The 12858-nt window shown below is 42.5% G+C and overlaps 1 non-coding gene across 1 annotated transcript; it reads right to left on the bottom strand.

Annotated features, from left to right (window-relative positions):
- Positions 1-2443: 2443 nt before the first annotated feature.
- Positions 2444-2516, bottom strand: trnaa-agc. Its single transcript has one exon. It is a non-coding gene; the product is annotated as a tRNA-Ala (tRNA).
- Positions 2517-12858: the final 10342 nt, after the last annotated feature.

Raw genomic sequence — 12858 nt, 5'->3', positions numbered from 1 at the left:
CTACCTCTCACATGCTAAGCGAGCGCTCTACCATTTGAGCTAATCCCCCTGTGACTCCAACAAGAAGTATGAAATCTCAATGACCGCACTGCCAAATCCCTCGTCCATAAGAAAGGATAATTTTTTAAAAGTATGCTTGCTTCAGCTGTCTAAAAGTATTTTTCATGGTAGTTCAGTAAAGGTTGAAGTAGTGACTGCAGTAAGCCCAGTGGTGGAAATAGTTGTATTGTTGGGTTAGTATCCAGAGCTACAACAACAATGTGTGCTGATTGAACCAAACTAAATAGTTGGAGGATGCAGGTATCGATCCCGCTACCTCTCACATGCTAAGCAAGCGCTCTACCATTTGAGCTAATCCCCCTGCAGCTCCAATCAGAAGTATGAAATCTCAATGACCGCACTGCCAAATCCCTCGTCCATAAGAAAGGATACTTTTTAAAAAGTATGCTTGCTTCAGCTGTCTAAAAGTATTTTTCATGGTAGTTCAGTAAAGGTTGAAGTAGTGACTGCAGTAAGCCCAGTGGTGGAAATAGTTGTATTGTTGGGTTAGTATCCAGAGCTACAACAACAATGTGTGTGCTGATTGAACCAAACTAAATAGTTTGAGGATGCAGGCATCGATCCCGCTACCTATCACATGCTAAGCGAGCGCTCAACCATTTGAGCTACTCCCCCTGTGCCTCCAATAAGAAGTATGAAATCTCAATTACCGCACTGCCAAATCCCTCGTCCCTAAGAAAGGATACTTGCTTCAACTGTCTAAAAGTATTTTTCATGGTAGTTCAGTAAAGGTTGAAGTAGTGACTGCAGTAAGCCCAGTGGTGGAAATAGTTGTATTGTTGGGTTAGTATCCAGAGCTACAAAAACAATGTGTGCTGATTGAACCAAACTAAATAGTTGGAGGAAGCAGGCATCGATCCCGCTACCGCTCACATGCTAAGCGAGCGCTCTACCATTTGAGCTAATCCCCTGCAGCTACAAAAGAAGTATGAAATCTCAATGACCGCACTGCCAAATCCCTCGTCCATAAGAAAGGATAATTTTTTTAAAAAGTATGCTTGCTTCAGCTGTCTAAAAGTATTTTTCATGGTAGTTCAGTAAAGGTTGAAGTAGTGACTGCAGTAAGCCCAGTGGTGGAAATAGTTGTATTGTTGGGTTAGTATCCAGAGCTACAACAACAATGTGTGCTGATTGAACCAAACTAAATAGTTGGAGGATGCAGGCATCGATCCCGCTACCTCTCACATGCTAAGCGAGCGCTCTACCATTTGAGCTAATCCCCCTGCGGCTCCAACACAAAGTATGAAATCTCAATGACCGCACTGCCAAATCCCTCGTCCATAAGAAAGGATACTTTTTAAAAAGTATGCTTGCTTCAGCTCTCTAAAAATATTTTTCATGGTAGTTCAGTAAAGGTTGAAGTAGTGACTGCAGTAACCCCAGTGGTGGAAATAGTTGTATTGTTGGGTTAGTATCCAGAGCTATAACAACAATGTGTGCTGATTGACCCAAACTAAATAGTTGGAGAATGCAGGCATCGATCCGGCTACCTCTCACATGCTAAGCGAGCGCTCTACCATTTGAGCTAATCCCCCTGTGCCTCCAACTAGAAGTATGAAATCTCAATGTCCTCACTGCCAAATCCCTCGTCCATAAGAAAGGATACTTTTTTTAAAAGTATGCTTGCTTCATCTGTCTAAAAGTATTTTTCATGGTAGTTCAGTAAAGGTTGAAGTAGTGACTGCAGTAAGCCCAGTGGTGGAAATAGTTGTATTGTTGGGTTAGTATCCAGAGCTACAAAAACAATGTGTGCTGATTGAAACAAACTAAATAGTTGGAGGAAGCAGGCATCGATCCCGCTACCTCTCACAAGCTAAGCGAGCGCTCTACCATTTGAGCTAATCCCCCTGCAGCTTCAACCAGAAGTATGAAATCTCAATGACCGCACTGCCAAATCCCTCGTCCCTAAGAAAGGATACTTGCTTCAACTGTCTAAAAGTATTTTTCATGGTAGTTCAGTAAAGGTTGAAGTAGTGACTGCAGTAAGCCCAGTGGTGGAAATAGTTGTATTGTTGGGTTAGTATCCAGAGGTACAAAAACAATGTGTGCTGATTGAACCAAACTAAATAGTTGGAGGAAGCAGGCATCGATCCCGCTACCTCTCACAAGCTAAGCGAGCGCTCTACCATTTGAGCTAATCCCCCTGTGCCTCCAACTAGAATATGAAATCTCAATGTCCTCACTGCCAAATCCCTCGTCCATAAGAAAGGATACTTTTTTTAAAAGTATGCTTGCTTCATCTGTCTAAAAGTATTTTTCATGGTAGTTCAGTAAAGGTTGAAGTAGTGACTGCAGTAAGCCCAGTGGTGGAAATAGTTGTATTGTTGGGTTAGTATCCAGAGCTACAACAACAATGTGTGCTGATTGAACCAAACTAAATAGTTGGAGGATGCAGGCATCGATCCTGCTACCTCTCGCATGCTAAGCGAGCGCTCTACCATTTGAGCTAATCCCCCTGCAGCTTCAACCAGAAGTATGAAATCTCAATGACCGCACTGCCAAATCCCTCGTCCATAAGAAAGGATAATTTTAAAAAAGTATGCTTGCTTCAGCTGTCTAAAAGTATTTTTCATGGTAGTTCAGTAAAGGTTGAAGTAGTGACTGCAGTAAGCCCAGTGGTGGAAATAGTTGTATTGTTGGGTTAGTATCCAGAGCTACAACAACAATGTGTGCTGATTGAACCAAACTAAATAGTTTGAGGATGCAGGCATCGATCCCGCTACCTCTCACATGCTAAGCGAGCGCTCTACCATTTGAGCTAACTCCCCTGTGCCTCCAATAAGAAGTATGAAATCTCAATTACGGCACTGCCAAATCCCTCATCCCTAAGAAAGGATACTTGCTTCAGCTGTCTAAAAGTATTTTTCATGGTAGTTCAGTAAAGGTTGAAGTAGTGACTGCAGTAAGCCCAGTGGTGGAAATAGTTGTATTGTTGGGTTAGTATCCAGAGCTACAAAAACAATGTGTGCTGATTGAACCAAACTAAATAGTTGGAGGATGCAGGCATCAATCCCACTACCTCTCACATGCTAAGCGAGCGCTCTACCATTTGAGCTAATCCCCCTGCGCCTCCAACACAAAGTATGAAATCTCAATGACCGCACTGCCAAATCCCTCGTCCATAAGAAAGGATACTTTTTAAAAAGTATGCTTGCTTCAGCTCTCTAAAAATATTTTTCATGGTAGTTCAGTAAAGGTTGAAGTAGTGACTGCAGTAAGCCCAGTGGTGGAAATAGTTGTATTGTTGGGTTAGTATCCAGAGCTACAACAACAATGTGTGCTGATTGAACCAAACTAAATAGTTGGAGGATGCAGGCATCGATCCCGCTACCTCTCACATGCTAAGCGAGCACTCTACCATTTGAGCTAATCCCCTGCGCCTCCAACACAAAGTATGAAATCTCAATGACCGCACTGCCAAATCCCTCGTCCATAAGAAAGGATACTTTTTAAAAAGTATGCTTGCTTCAGCTGTCTAAAAGTATTTTTCATGGTAGTTCAGTAAAGGTTGAAGTAGTGACTGCAGTAAGCCCAGTGGTGGAAATAGTTGTATTGTTGGGTTAGTATCCAGAGCTACAAAAACAATGTGTGCTGATTGAACCAAACTAAATAGTTGGAGGATGCGGGCATCGATCCCTACCTCTCGCATGCTAAGCGAGCGCTCTACCATTTGAGCTAATCCCCTGCAGCTCCAATCAGAAGTATGAAATCTCAATGACCGCACTGCCAAATCCCTCGTCCATAAGAAAGGATAATTTTTTAAAAGTATGCTTGCTTCAGCTGTCTAAAAGTATTTTTCATGGTAGTTCAGTAAAGGTTGAAGTAGTGACTGCAGTAAGCCCAGTGGTGGAAATAGTTGTATTGTTGGGTTAGTATCCAGAGCTACAACAACAATGTGTGCTGATTGAACCAAACTAAATAGTTGGAGGATGCAGGCATCGATCCCGCTACCTCTCACATGCTAAGCGAGCGCTCTACCATTTGAGCTAAACCCCCTGCGCCTCCAACACAAAGTATGAAATCTCAATGACCGCACTGCCAAATCCCTCGTCCATAAGAAAGGATACTTTTTTAAAAGTATGCTTGCTTCAGCTCTCTAAAAATATTTTTCATGGTAGTTCAGTAAAGGTTGAAGTAGTGACTGCAGTAAGCCCAGTGGTGGAAATAGTTGTATTGTTGGGTTAGTATCCAGAGCTACAAAAACAATGTGTGCTGATTGAACCAAACTAAATAGTTGGAGGAAGCAGGCATCGATCCCGCTACCTCTCACATGCTAAGCGAGCGCTCTACCATTTGAGCTAATCCCCTGCAGCTACAAACAGAAGTATGAAATCTCAATGACCGCACTGCCAAATCCCTCGTCCATAAGAAAGGATAATTTTTAAAAAGTATGCTTGCTTCAGCTGTCTAAAAGTATTTTTCATGGTAGTTCAGTAAAGGTTGAAGTAGTGACTGCAGTAAGCCCAGTGGTGGAAATAGTTGTATTGTTGGGTTAGTATCCAGAGCTACAACAACAATGTGTGCTGATTGAACCAAACTAAATAGTTGGAGGATGCAGGCATCGATCCCGCTACCTCTCACATGCTAAGCGAGTACTCTACCATTTGAGCTAATCCCCTGTGACTCCAACAAGAAGTATGAAATCTCAATGACCGCACTGCCAAATCCCTCGTCCATAAGAAAGGATAATTTTTTAAAAGTATGCTTGCTTCAGCTGTCTAAAAGTTTTTTTAATGGTAGTTCAGTAAAGGTTGAAGTAGTGACTGCAGTAAGCCCAGTGGTGGAAATAGTTGTATTGTTGGGTTAGTATCCAGAGCTACAACAACAAAGTGTGCTGATTGAACCAAACTAAATAGTTGGAGGATGCAGGCATCGATCCCGCTACCTCTCACATGCTAAGCAAGCGCTCTACCATTTGAGCTAATCCCCTGCAGCTCCAATCAGAAGTATGAAATCTCAATGACCGCACTGCCAAATCCCTCGTCCATAAGAAAGGATACTTTTTAAAAAGTATGCTTGCTTCAGCTGTCTAAAAGTATTTTTCATGGTAGTTCAGTAAAGGTTTAAGTAGTGACTGCAGTAAGCCCAGTGGTGGAAATAGTTATATTGTTGGGTTAGTATCCAGAGCTACAACAACAATGTGTGCTGATTGAACCAAACTAAATAGTTTGAGGATGCAGGCATCGATCCCGCTACCTATCACATCTAAGCGAGCGCTCAACCATTTGAGCTACTCCCCCTGTGCCTCCAATAAGAAGTATGAAATCTCAATTACCGCACTGCCAAATCCCTCGTCCCTAAGAAAGGATACTTGCTTCAACTGTCTAAAAGTATTTTTCATGGTAGTTCAGTAAAGGTTGAAGTAGTGACTGCAGTAAGCCCAGTGGTGGAAATAGTTGTATTGTTGGGTTAGTATCCAGAGCTACAAAAACAATGTGTGCTGATTGAACCAAACTAAATAGTTGGAGGAAGCAGGCATCGATCCCGCTACCTCTCGCAAGCTAAGCGAGCGCTCTACCATTTGAGCTAATCCCCTGAAGCTACAAAAAGAAGTATGAAATCTCAATGACCGCACTGCCAAATCCCTCGTCCATAAGAAAGGATAATTTTTAAAAAGTATGCTTGCTTCAGCTGTCTAAAAGTATTTTTCATGGTAGTTCAGTAAAGGTTGAAGTAGTGACTGCAGTAAGCCCAGTGGTGGAAATAGTTGTATTGTTGGGTTAGTATCCAGAGCTACAACAACAATGTGTGCTGATTGAACCAAACTAAATAGTTGGAGGATGCAGGCATCGATCCCGCTACCTCTCACATGCTAAGCGAGCGCTCTACCATTTGAGCTAATCCCCTGCGGCTCCAAACAAAGTATGAAATCTCAATGACCGCACTGCCAAATCCCTCGTCCATAAGAAAGGATACTTTTTAAAAAGTATGCTTGCTTCAGCTCTCTAAAAATATTTTTCATGGTAGTTCAGTAAAGGTTGAAGTAGTGACTGCAGTAACCCCAGTGGTGGAAATAGTTGTATTGTTGGGTTAGTATCCAGAGCTATAACAACAATGTGTGCTGATTGAACCAAACTAAATAGTTGGAGAATGCAGGCATCGATCCGGCTACCTCTCACATGCTAAGCGAGCGCTCTACCATTTGAGCTAATCCCCCTGTGCCTCCAACTAGAAGTATGAAATCTCAATGTCCTCACTGCCAAATCCCTCGTCCATAAGAAAGGATACTTTTTTAAAAGTATGCTTGCTTCATCTGTCTAAAAGTATTTTTCATGGTAGTTCAGTAAAGGTTGAAGTAGTGACTGCAGTAAGCCCAGTGGTGGAAATAGTTGTATTGTTGGGTTAGTATCCAGAGCTACAAAAACAATGTGTGCTGATTGAAACAAACTAAATAGTTGGAGGAAGCAGGCATCGATCCCGCTACCTCTCACAAGCTAAGCGAGCGCTCTACCATTTGAGCTAATCCCCTGCAGCTTCAACCAGAAGTATGAAATCTCAATGACCGCACTGCCAAATCCCTCGTCCCTAAGAAAGGATACTTGCTTCAACTGTCTAAAAGTATTTTTCATGGTAGTTCAGTAAAGGTTGAAGTAGTGACTGCAGTAAGCCCAGTGGTGGAAATAGTTGTATTGTTGGGTTAGTATCCAGAGCTACAAAAACAATGTGTGCTGATTGAAACAAACTAAATAGTTGGAGGAAGCAGGCATCGATCCCGCTACCTCTCACAAGCTAAGCGAGCGCTCTACCATTTGAGCTAATCCCCCTGCAGCTTCAACCAGAAGTATGAAATCTCAATGACCGCACTGCCAAATCCCTCGTCCCTAAGAAAGGATACTTGCTTCAACTGTCTAAAAGTATTTTTCATGGTAGTTCAGTAAAGGTTGAAGTAGTGACTGCAGTAAGCCCAGTGGTGGAAATAGTTGTATTGTTGGGTTAGTATCCAGAGGTACAAAAACAATGTGTGCTGATTGAACCAAACGAAATAGTTGGAGGACGCAGGCATCGATCCCGCTACCTCTCACAAGCTAAGCGAGCGCTCTACCATTTGAGCTAATCCCCCTGTGCCTCCAACTAGAATATGAAATCTCAATGTCCTCACTGCCAAATCCCTCGTCCATAAGAAAGGATACTTTTTTTAAAAGTATGCTTGCTTCATCTGTCTAAAAGTATTTTTCATGGTAGTTCAGTAAAGGTTGAAGTAGGGACTGCAGTAAGCCCAGTGGTGGAAATAGTTGTTTTGTTGGGTTAGTATCCAGAGCTACAACAACAATGTGTGCTGATTGAACCAAACTAAATAGTTGGAGGAAGCAGGCATCGATCCTGCTACCTCTCGCAAGCTAAGCGAGCGCTCTACCATTTGAGCTAATCCCCTGCAGCTTCAACCAGAAGTATGAAATCTCAATGACCGCACTGCCAAATCCCTCGTCCATAAGAAAGGATAATTTAAAAAAGTATGCTTGCTTCAGCTGTCTAAAAGTATTTTTCATGGTAGTTCAGTAAAGGTTGAAGTAGTGACTGCAGTAAGCCCAGTGGTGGAAATAGTTGTATTGTTGGGTTAGTATCCAGAGCTACAACAACAATGTGTGCTGATTGAACCAAACTAAATAGTTTGAGGATGCAGGCATCGATCCCGCTACCTCTCACATGCTAAGCGAGCGCTCTACCATTTGAGCTACTCCCCTGTGCCTCCTATAAGAAGTATGAAATCTCAATTACGGCACTGCCAAATCCCTCATCCCTAAGAAAGGATACTTGCTTCAGCTGTCTAAAAGTATTTTTCATGGTAGTTCAGTAAAGGTTGAAGTAGTGACTGCAGTAAGCCCAGTGGTGGAAATAGTTGTATTGTTGGGTTAGTATCCAGAGCTACAAAAACAATGTGTGCTGATTGAACCAAACTAAATAGTTGGAGGATGCAGGCATCAATCCCACTACCTCTCACATGCTAAGCGAGCGCTCTACCATTTGAGCTAATCCCCTGCGCCTCCAACACAAAGTATGAAATCTCAATGACCGCACTGCCAAATCCCTCGTCCATAAGAAAGGATACTTTTTAAAAAGTATGCTTGCTTCAGCTCTCTAAAAATATTTTTCATGGTAGTTCAGTAAAGGTTGAAGTAGTGATTGCAGTAAGCCCAGTGGTGGAAATAGTTGTATTGTTGGGTTAGTATCCAGAGCTACAACAACAAAGTGTGCTGATTGAACCAAACTAAATAGTTGGAGGATGCAGGCATCGATGCCGCTACCTCTCACATGCTAAGCGAGCACTCTACCATTTGAGCTAATCCCCCTGCGCCTCCAACAAAAGTATGAAATCTCAATGACCGCACTGCCAAATCCCTCGTCCATAAGAAAGGATACTTTTTAAAAAGTATGCTTGCTTCAGCTGTCTAAAAGTATTTTTCATGGTAGTTCAGTAAAGGTTGAAGTAGTGACTGCAGTAAGCCCAGTGGTGGAAATAGTTGTATTGTTGGGTTAGTATCCAGAGCTACAAAAACAATGTGTGCTGATTGAACCAAACTAAATAGTTGGAGGATGCGGGCATCGATCCCACTACCTCTCGCATGCTAAGTGAGCGCTCTACCATTTGAGCTAATCCCCCTGCAGCTCCAATCAGAAGTATGAAATCTCAATGACCGCACTGCCAAATCCCTCGTCCATAAGAAAGGATAATTTTTTAAAAGTATGCTTGCTTCAGCTGTCTAAAAGTATTTTTCATGGTAGTTCAGTAAAGGTTGAAGTAGTGACTGCAGTAAGCCCAGTGGTGGAAATAGTTGTATTGTTGGGTTAGTATCCAGAGCTACAACAACAAGTGTGCTGATTGAACCAAACTAAATGGTTGGAGGATGCAGGCATCGATCCCGCTACCTCTCACATGCTAAGCGAGCGCTCTACCATTTGAGCTAATGCCCCTGCAGCTCCAATCAGAAGTATGAAATCTCAATGACCGCACTGCCAAATCCCTCGTCCATAAGAAAGGATACTTTTTAAAAAGTATGCTTGCTTCAGCTCTCTAAAAATATTTTTCATGGTAGTTCAGTAAAGGTTGAAGTAGTGACTGCAGTAAGCCCAGTGGTGGAAATAGTTGTATTGTTGGGTTAGTATCCAGAGCTATAACAACAATGTGTGCTGATTGACCCAAACTAAATAGTTGGAGAATGCAGGCATCGATCCGGCTACCTCTCACATGCTAAGCGAGCGCTCTACCATTTGAGCTAATCCCCCTGTGCCTCCAACTAGAAGTATGAAATCTCAATGTCCTCACTGCCAAATCCCTCGTCCATAAGAAAGGATACTTTTTTTAAAAGTATGCTTGCTTCATCTGTCTAAAAGTATTTTTCATGGTAGTTCAGTAAAGGTTGAAGTAGTGACTGCAGTAAGCCCAGTGGTGGAAATAGTTGTATTGTTGGGTTAGTATCCAGAGCTACAAAAACAATGTGTGCTGATTGAAACAAACTAAATAGTTGGAGGAAGCAGGCATCGATCCCGCTACCTCTCACAAGCTAAGCGAGCGCTCTACCATTTGAGCTAATCCCCCTGCAGCTTCAACCAGAAGTATGAAATCTCAATGACCGCACTGCCAAATCCCTCGTCCCTAAGAAAGGATACTTGCTTCAACTGTCTAAAAGTATTTTTCATGGTAGTTCAGTAAAGGTTGAAGTAGTGACTGCAGTAAGCCCAGTGGTGGAAATAGTTGTATTGTTGGGTTAGTATCCAGAGCTACAAAAACAATGTGTGCTGATTGAACCAAACTAAATAGTTGGAGGATGCAGGCATCGATCCCGCTACCTCTCACATGCTAAGCGAGCGCTCTACCATTTGAGCTAATCCCCCTGTGCCTCCAACTAGAATATGAAATCTCAATGTCCTCACTGCCAAATCCCTCGTCCATAAGAAAGGATACTTTTTTTAAAAGTATGCTTGCTTCATCTGTCTAAAAGTATTTTTCATGGTAGTTCAGTAAAGGTTGAAGTAGGGACTGCAGTAAGCCCAGTGGTGGAAATAGTTGTTTTGTTGGGTTAGTATCCAGAGCTACAACAACAATGTGTGCTGATTGAACCAAACTAAATAGTTGGAGGAAGCAGGCATCGATCCTGCTACCTCTCACATGCTAAGCGAGCGCTCTACCATTTGAGCTAATCCCCCTGCAGCTTCAACCAGAAGTATGAAATCTCAATGACCGCACTGCCAAATCCCTCGTCCATAAGAAAGGATAATTTTAAAAAAGTATGCTTGCTTCAGCTGTCTAAAAGTATTTTTCATGGTAGTTCAGTAAAGGTTGAAGTAGTGACTGCAGTAAGCCCAGTGGTGGAAATAGTTGTATTGTTGGGTTAGTATCCAGAGCTACAACAACAATGTGTGCTGATTGAACCAAACTAAATAGTTTGAGGATGCAGGCATCGATCCCGCTACCTCTCACATGCTAAGCGAGCGCTCTACCATTTGAGCTACTCCCCCTGTGCCTCCAATAAGAAGTATGAAATCTCAATTACGGCACTGCCAAATCCCTCATCCCTAAGAAAGGATACTTGCTTCAGCTGTCTAAAAGTATTTTTCATGGTAGTTCAGTAAAGGTTGAAGTAGTGACTGCAGTAAGCCCAGTGGTGGAAATAGTTGTATTGTTGGGTTAGTATCCAGAGCTACAAAAACAATGTGTGCTGATTGAACCAAACTAAATAGTTGGAGGATGCAGGCATCAATCCCACTACCTCTCACATGCTAAGCGAGCGCTCTACCATTTGAGCTAAACCCCCTGCGCCTCCAACACAAAGTATGAAATCTCAATGACCGCACTGCCAAATCCCTCGTCCATAAGAAAGGATACTTTTTAAAAAGTATGCTTGCTTCAGCTCTCTAAAAATATTTTTCATGGTAGTTCAGTAAAGGTTGAAGTAGTGACTGCAGTAAGCCCAGTGGTGGAAATAGTTGTATTGTTGGGTTAGTATCCAGAGCTACAACAACAAATGTGTGCTGATTGAACCAAACTAAATAGTTGGAGGATGCAGGCATCGATCCCGCTACCTCTCACATGCTAAGCGAGCACTCTACCATTTGAGCTAATCCCCCTGCGCCTCCAACACAAAGTAAGAAATCTCAATGACCGCACTGCCAAATCCCTCGTCCATAAGAAAGGATACTTTTTAAAAAGTATGCTTGCTTCAGCTCTCTAAAAGTATTTTTCATGGTAGTTCAGTAAAGGTTGAAGTAGTGACTGCAGTAAGCCCAGTGGTGGAAATAGTTGTATTGTTGGGTTAGTATCCAGAGCTACAAAAACAATGTGTGCTGATTGAACCAAACTAAATAGTTGGAGGATGCGGGCATCGATCCCACTACCTCTCACATGCTAAGCGAGCGCTCTACCATTTGAGCTAATCCCCTGCAGCTCCAACAGAAGTATGAAATCTCAATGACCGCACTGCCAAATCCCTCGTCCATAAGAAAGGATAATTTTTTAAAAGTATGCTTGCTTCAGCTGTCTAAAAGTATTTTTCATGGTAGTTCAGTAAAGGTTGAAGTAGTGACTGCAGTAAGCCCAGTGGTGGAAATAGTTGTATTGTTGGGTTAGTATCCAGAGCTACAACAACAATGTGTGCTGATTGAACCAAACTAAATGGTTGGAGGATGCAGGCTTCGATCCCGCTACCTCTCACATGCTAAGCGAGCGCTCTACCATTTGAGCTAATGCCCCTGCAGCTCCAATCAGAAGTATGAAATCTCAATGACCGCACTGCCAAATCCCTCGTCCATAAGAAAGGATACTTTTTAAAAAGTATGCTTGCTTCAGCTGTCTAAAAGTATTTTTCATGGTAGTTCAGTAAAGGTTTAAGTAGTGACTGCAGTAAGCCCAGTGGTGGAAATAGTTGTATTGTTGGGTTAGTATCCAGAGCTACAACAACAAAGTGTGCTGATTGAACCAAACTAAATAGTTGGAGGATGCAGGCATCGATCCCGCTACCTCTCACATGCTAAGCGAGCGCTCTACCATTTGAGCTAAACCCCCTGCGCCTCCAACACAAAGTATGAAATCTCAATGACCGCACTGCCAAATCCCTCGTCCATAAGAAAGGATACTTTTTTAAAAGTATGCTTGCTTCAGCTCTCTAAAAATATTTTTCATGGTAGTTCAGTAAAGGTTGAAGTAGTGACTGCAGTAAGCCCAGTGGTGGAAATAGTTGTATTGTTGGGTTAGTATCCAGAGCTACAAAAACAATGTGTGCTGATTGAACCAAACGAAATAGTTGGAGGAAGCAGGCATCGATCCCGCTACCTCTCGCAAGCTAAGCGAGCGCTCTACCATTTGAGCTAATCCCCCTGCAGCTACAAACAGAAGTATGAAATCTCAATGACCGCACTGCCAAATCCCTCGTCCATAAGAAAGGATAATTTTTAAAAAGTATGCTTGCTTCAGCTGTCTAAAAGTATTTTTCATGGTAGTTCAGTAAAGGTTGAAGTAGTGACTGCAGTAAGCCCAGTGGTGGAAATAGTTGTATTGTTGGGTTAGTATCCAGAGCTACAACAACAATGTGTGCTGATTGAACCAAACTAAATAGTTGGAGGATGCAGGCATCGATCCCGCTACCTCTCACATGCTAAGCGAGTACTATACCATTTGAGCTAATCCCCCTGTGACTCCAACAAGAAGTATGAAATCTCAATGACCGCACTGCCAAATCCCTCGTCCATAAGAAAGGATAATTTTTTAAAAGTATGCTTGCTTCAGCTGTCTAAAAGTTTTTTTAATGGTAGTTCAGTAAAGGTTGAAGTAGTGACTGCAGTAAGCCCAGTGGTGGAAATAGTTGT

Source organism: Oncorhynchus gorbuscha, linkage group LG23 (assembly GCF_021184085.1).
Source record: "Oncorhynchus gorbuscha isolate QuinsamMale2020 ecotype Even-year linkage group LG23, OgorEven_v1.0, whole genome shotgun sequence".
Taxonomy (NCBI): Eukaryota; Metazoa; Chordata; class Actinopteri; order Salmoniformes; family Salmonidae; genus Oncorhynchus; species Oncorhynchus gorbuscha.
This window is presented reverse-complemented; position numbering and strand designations above follow the sequence as displayed.